Genomic DNA, 6812 nt, shown 5'->3' on the forward strand with positions numbered 1-6812 from the left:
CTTATATGAGGCTCCTTTTTCAACTACAATGTCAATATTGTTTTTCCCTAACGACAAAACAACAAATGATCAGTGCATTTATAAGGAACTAAGCTTTAGGAGCTTTCCATCTTTACCCTCCTCCCTGTTACATTGCATTTGGAGATGGTAGTGCCCGGAAACAACAACAACAGCCAAAGTAAGTTGTTCAAAACCTTTCTTTTTAGTAAACTCTGTGTACACAAACAATGTTCTCAAAGGCTACAGTAACTATTTACAACCTTTACACTCACTGCTGGTCCACGGGATAAAATTCCCACAAGATCCCAAAGATCTAGTTGGCCATTTTGTCTTGAATGGGAGCTGGTTTGGGACCAAACTTTGTGGCCAACCCCGGAAAAAAATCATATGTATCCCGATTTAACTTACAATATTAATGACAACAAGCAGAGCCCACATTTAACAAAGACTGATCAACTATGTGTTTAACATTGAACACACACTTAGTAAGATTAAAATACCAAATGTAAAGGCATAATAGTTTTGGGAATGTTTAACATGTTTTGAGAAGAATTGGTTATTAAAAAATTATATCTCAGTCATTAATTTAATTCTGTTGATCGAGTAATCAATTGATATTCTGTTTCAGCTCTACTTTCCCAATACTTTTCCAGTCATAATGTTCCTTTCACTGCCCTCTGGCATTGTACTAACAGCTGCTCGGTAATGGCATCTCTGAATGCATCCGGGCCTTTTACATTATTGATGCAACATTATGTGTTAGTCAGTATATTTAAGTGTGGCAGCACTGCCTCCTATTCAAAGTATTAGTTAAATATACATATCAATTGATCTATAACATCACTGATTTAGGCTGTGGCCTTAATTTAGAAGAATGGAAATTTTTGAGGTATTCTAATTAGGGATGCACCAAATCCAGATTTTTAGGGTAAGGCCAATTACAGAATCCACTAGTTAATATTCTGCCGAATTCAAAACCGAATACCGAATCCCACTCCCAGCCTCAGTCCATTAACACAGTAAACACATTAATGCAGTACACAACGTCCACACAACTTAAAATAGTTAAATATAATAACTTAATGTTGAATTTAAACGCTTTTTTTTATCGTAGGAAAGCACATTGCAATCGCCATATGAGTGACCATTTTGTTCGGCAAATTTTTGCTAACCAGTGTACGATGAAGGCTTGTTGGTCTGGTTGCTACGCTCCCGCTGTAGGGAGACTCATTTACCGAGAGAACAGCTGACATCCCGGTAGAGGCCCTGTCAACACAAGTTTTTAGCTGTGACTGTCCTTTGTTTGTCGTACCTGAAGTTGCCGCATTTGGCTGCTGTCTGTAGATGCCTTCATGCACAAGTCATATTCTTTTGGATGTTACATACACAAATGTTTTAACAGCCGCAATGTTGTGTGTTGTTTAGGGTCCTGGCCACCAAGAGACAAATCGTCATTGCAGCTCGACTTGAATTGCCTTTTTTTTCTTTGTGATCAAATTTTTTTTTTCTTTTATATTCAAAAATTAACTAAACAAACAATTACAAACAACACACTGAGACATGGAACACGTCTCAGAGCCAAAAAACAGCAAGGAAAGCTGGGAGGGAGGGAGACAAAAAACACATGCAGAAAGAGACACACACAGATAGACACACGACAAGGGACCAATCACATGTGCAGGTTGAGGTCCAGGCTGTAGCACAAGGCCAAGGGTCCATACACGGATAGACATGTCATGAGATGGTTTCCAACGGGTTGCAATCATTCTCTTTGCAGCAATCAACGGCGCCGTCATTACGTTGACCAGCGTAGCGTGCTTAGTGCAAGCGTAGGGTTCAAAACAATTCTAAGGTTTGGCACAAACTGAACCCGGTCAAAAAACCCAATATTTGGCCGAATCCAAACCAAAATCAGTGCATCCCTAATTCTAGGCGATGTGGTGCTTAACCAATTTCACTATTGACCGTATTTTAAAACGTCATGGTTAATTAATCGTAAAGGCTCCCCTACACCAAGTGTTAACTGACTGCAAGTTATGTGTGTGTGCCGTTCTTATTAAACCTCCTTGACCACATAAATGTTTGCGTTTGGGCACACACGTGCACATCTGACGCCGGTCTGGTGACCGCGAGTATTCACTGTCAGAGTGTGGCTCTCTGTGGGGGGGTAACTTACTGCTGCAATTTTTTAACATTACATAATGTTATCAAACACCAGGAAAACATAGAGCAGAGCCAGCCTCCGACCTCAGGGCTGCAGCTGCAACGGGGAATTGAAGTTTGTTAGCTTGTTAACTTTACCAGTTGGCTAACATCAGCCTGTTTAATGTTAACGGTAACGTTACGGTTAACAGCTAACGAGTCAGAAGCCAACGTTTGCATTTACGGTGAGCGAACTGACGATAGCGCTATGTTCGTACAAGTCAAAACTCTGCAACAGCATAATCATGTAACTGACGTTACCACTTAACGTTACTTACTTACGCCTCTTTATCCCCTGTGGGACCTAAGGCTGCAGAGAGATCTCATCATCACATTTCTTCCTTGGCAACATGCTGCGCGTCTCCCTGTGAGAGGTGCATCTTGTCTAGCAGCTCCTTCAACGTTTAGACAGCAGCTAGCAGGACCCAAAAGGGCCAACTTCTTCTTAAGAAGGACAGCACTGTTGTTGCCAGCTTGGCCTTTGTTTGTGGTCTGACTGATTCTCTTCTAGTCTCTAATCTTTTCAGATAATTGAAATAAAAACTTTGATAATTGATCAGATAATCATTTTAATCATATAAACATTCAAATCTGTTACTGTGTAATTTCTGATTTGAAAGATAGCAATGAATAACACACTAAAATCTATTGTTCATGTAATTTTATACACTATCAGTAAATTCATGCATAATAATCGTAATAATCCTGAAACCGTGATTATTTTTTAGACTGTAATTGTACAAACCAAATCTCTAAATTGTTCCCTATTCTACTCGGGCCTTTCATGGACCTCTTTGGAATGCCTGCCTTTGTGGCGCTCGCATTATCATTATATGATTATTATTACTTCAAAACATGTCAAGGCATTCATTCTGAGGACTATTTAGCCTTTTGATTATTGCTTTTTTCATTTTCTTTTTATTGACACATTGAACCCTCATCCACATTGCATCTCTTTGCGAGCAGCGAACACATTAGAAGCCATTTTGTTGTTACAATCACCTTACTTTGCCTTCAACCCACACAATTAAACAATGCTCTTTTTAACCCTACTTTGTGTGTTCATGTGCCTTGGCATGCCTCTTCAACCATAGATAATCTGATTAAATATGTAGTCAAAGCCGCATGAACTTTTTTATAAGAATCCACTGCAATGAGAATCCTGCCTTTACTGGCAGCCCTAAATGGACTCTTCCACAAGGCAAAACCGGGCATCCCAGAGGAAATCTAAAGAGATCTAGACAACCCTTCCTGGGCGCTCACTTATTCATGTGGGGATGTGGAAGGAAGGAGGGAAGGATGCACGCTGACCCAGTAAGCCAAAGGCTATATGGTCTAATGCAATGCAGGATGAATGTGCTGAAAGGCTTGCAGGACAGATCTCAGATAAGGTCAGGGGAAAAAGGGATTTGCCGTCCATTCCTGGGGATTTGATAAGTAGACCATTGCCATCATGTCTCCTGTATCACTGACACCTCAGACTTAGTATGAGGATATGGTCCGATGGGCAGTGGAAATAAGTTAGGGTCGAATCTTCAGTGGGTAATAGTAGGCACACCAATCACTTCACTGATGGGTCATTTAGATTATTTGTTTTGGATTCAAATACAAAAAAGAAATGTATTTTAACAAAATGACATGCCATTCATTTGGTAATGTGAGGACCATGTCCGAGGTGATGCCAAATATCTTTTGCTGTGTAAGCTACACAGTCACATAAAGAGTAAGAAAAAAAAGTGTGCATATTGAAAAATGATAATCAGAATACTATAATCAAAGGTTTAATGTCGTCCCATTTTAAACCCAAGTTCCGTTTGGACTCCTTCCATCAACTTAACAGCCGCTCTGGCAGCTGTTTCTGAAGTCCTATAACCTCTGATGATAATTTTAACCCCCATGCCATAGAGAGGGGATTTATTCAAATTAGGCCTGTCATTATCCCCAAGATCACTCCACTGAATATTACTTACTGATGTCTAGTCAGTGGCAGGATGTCCTACTCTGCACCGCCTGACCGTGTCACTCCAAACCCCGGGGAAAGTTAAGCTGAATGTAATATGCAAGCTGGAGTGAGATGCATCAAAGTATTGGCAGGCATTACCAAATGAACTAAATTTTGTTTTTTCATCTTTCGGGGAAAAGGACCACACAATTAAATGCAGTTAAACTGATGTATAGCCTAATTTCCATTTTCTTCACCACATGTCAAAGAGGGTTGGTTGAGGTGTCCTGTATCACATTGAACGTGTTACAGGACCCGAAGAAGTACTGCAACGTCCTTGTGCATCTGAATGGCATAGAGTGCAGGACCAGATAAGTGGGGTTACAGTGTGAATATAGAATAATGAACATAGACAAAAGGAAGATGGATCACATTAATCTGAGCAGCACAGTCCCCTCCCCAGCTCTTTTTCCTGTGAATACTGCAGTTGTGTAGCTGACACCGCAGCCTTCCCTTTGATGAGCAATTAGCATACCCTCGCCTGAGTTTGTATCACGATGATCCATTCATTTCCGTGGTGTAATTATGTGTATAAGGCTGCTCATTTGGAAAACATTGAACTCATCAATCTTTTTGCACCCGTTTTCTAATTCGGCCCATTGAGAGAACCCTGGGGGACACCAAAACTGCACTTAATTGTCCTCATTCCAGACAGCTTCTAATTACAACTCGTACTTTAGATCTCGTTAGAAAAAGTTCAGGATCCTCCTTGCCTTTTTTTCCCTTGCTGAACAGTTCTCAATGTGTAGGGAGAGAGTAAGGAGACAGAGAAATTCCCTCGTCACCTTACCCTCTGGCAGCTGTGCCCTGGATAAACAAACATGCGTCGCTGTACATCAGTCAGCCGGTTAGGAGCTGGGTTCTGATTAAAAAGCTCCCTCTGCTGTATCTCCATGGCATGGCTCCTGTGAACGGCCAGATAAATAAATGAATGAATAACTCTTGTTGAACTGGAGGGACCGAGTGGTTGTCTTAACAGCTGATGAACTGTATTGTGTTATGTTGACTTGATTGAGTGATGAACAAAGCGCATTAAGTCACACTGTAAATCAGTGGAGTCCTGATTAGCTTTTTAAGGAGGTGATTACTAGCAAGAGCCTGTGTTTTGTACCTATCCTATTGTATCCAGTTTCAGCAAGAGAGTAAGTGTTGGACCTGACCTTATACTGACACAGATGGAGGAGTGAATTTCAGTTGTTCATCAAGGTAAAACCTAAATATACAATCGAATATTTTGCTCGTCTGGTGGACATGGAAAAAAAAGCACTGGTAAACGCTGGGTATCGCTTGGGTTTTCTCCGATAGCGGTGCTAAAGAGACACTTTTAAAACGTGCAAGTGCCTAAACGGTGCCTGAAGCAGCGGAAAAAACTCCTGTTTTTAGCTTTGCTGCGACTCTCTGTTTACATTTTTTTGTGTTTCAGAATGGCAACCTGGCTAAAATAAGTGCGGAAGGGCATGTTGTACTTGCTGCTGTCCAGTGTATTTATCAAAGCCATGAGCCCAGGCTTGGCCAACATACTAAGGAGCTTTTTATCTTTCGTGATAAACCCTGTTACTGTTTGAGTAATTTCCAGAGTTATGGAGTTATGCTTAGGCAGCCAGTGATCCCTATCAGGTGGTGTTTTGCTTACTTGACATACTGGTGTTTGACTTTTTAGCCATGCAACTATCGTACATGGCTTTGTGGTGTTTTATTAAGTGGTGATACATGTAAATAGGGTTGTGCTGTGAAGTAGCATATTTAGCAGGGCAGGTTTTAAACAATACCTGATGCTGTGCAGCAACTTGACATGTTGAGGCTTCCTCTGCAGCCGGCTTCACTCTCGTCTCTGTCACGTGAGCAGAGTGTAATCGCTGCCTTTGCAGTTAGATAATCTAATTTTAACATATGGCAATTTAATTACGCTGCGCTTCCATAAGTGTTGCTTGTGATGTTTGACGTCAGACAGCTTTTAAGTTTCTGACTTCCGAGTTGCCTTGAACCTGTGTGAGTGGTGTGGAATTCTGGGAGACATTCTTTGCAACTGGGGCCATTTTGTAATGTGGCTGCCGATTCTGCATAGGAATGTAGCACCCCTCTACCACATGCCACAGGAGTAAATAATGAAATGAATGGTGGCTGATTGATTTATATTAAGATGCTTCTGTTTAGGGCTGCACTATTAATCAAATTTTAATCACGATCACGATTTTGGCTTCCCACGATCAAATTTGTACGATCAAGCGATATTTTAAACGCGTTATTCCGTTCATAGAACTCTCCGTTTTTTTTTTTTTTTTTTGTACATGCGTTACATGACCCCATTCTGCGAAGCCCCGCCCCCAGATCATTAAAAAAAAAAAAATACTGTATATCCTAGGCTACTTATTTCTGAGAATTTTCATTTACATGTGTTGCAGCTGTATATTATCAAACAGGGAGGGAAACCCTGTCTTTGCATTTCATTTTAATTCCAATCTGTTTTATTAAAAGAGCTTTTGAAATGTGGCTGCTGACTTAAAAATGAACATTTAGCCCACTTCAATGCCTAAAGGAGTTTGGAGGTTATGATGCTTAGGAGTGTGGCAAGCTGGTTTAACCAAGGCCAAAAGGGAAGAAGGCCAAA

At 40.8% G+C, this 6812-nt stretch overlaps 2 long non-coding RNA genes across 2 annotated transcripts in view; one reads left to right on the forward strand and one right to left on the reverse strand.

Annotated features, from left to right (window-relative positions):
- The window catches only part of LOC116706599 (uncharacterized), a 14143-nt gene extending 11393 nt beyond the window's left edge, over window positions 1–2750 (forward strand). Inside the window, exons 2-3 of the long non-coding RNA XR_004336284.1 lie at window positions 551–555; window positions 2280–2750. This is a non-coding gene — a long non-coding RNA (uncharacterized LOC116706599). The remainder of the gene's footprint in view (window positions 1–550; window positions 556–2279) is intronic.
- The window catches only part of LOC116706598 (uncharacterized), a 12248-nt gene continuing 6536 nt past the window's right edge, over window positions 1101–6812 (reverse strand). The window contains exon 3 of the long non-coding RNA XR_004336283.1: window positions 1101–1188. This is a non-coding gene — a long non-coding RNA (uncharacterized LOC116706598). The remainder of the gene's footprint in view (window positions 1189–6812) is intronic.

Source organism: Etheostoma spectabile, chromosome 18 (assembly GCF_008692095.1).
Source record: "Etheostoma spectabile isolate EspeVRDwgs_2016 chromosome 18, UIUC_Espe_1.0, whole genome shotgun sequence".
Classification (NCBI taxonomy): domain Eukaryota; kingdom Metazoa; phylum Chordata; class Actinopteri; order Perciformes; family Percidae; genus Etheostoma; species Etheostoma spectabile.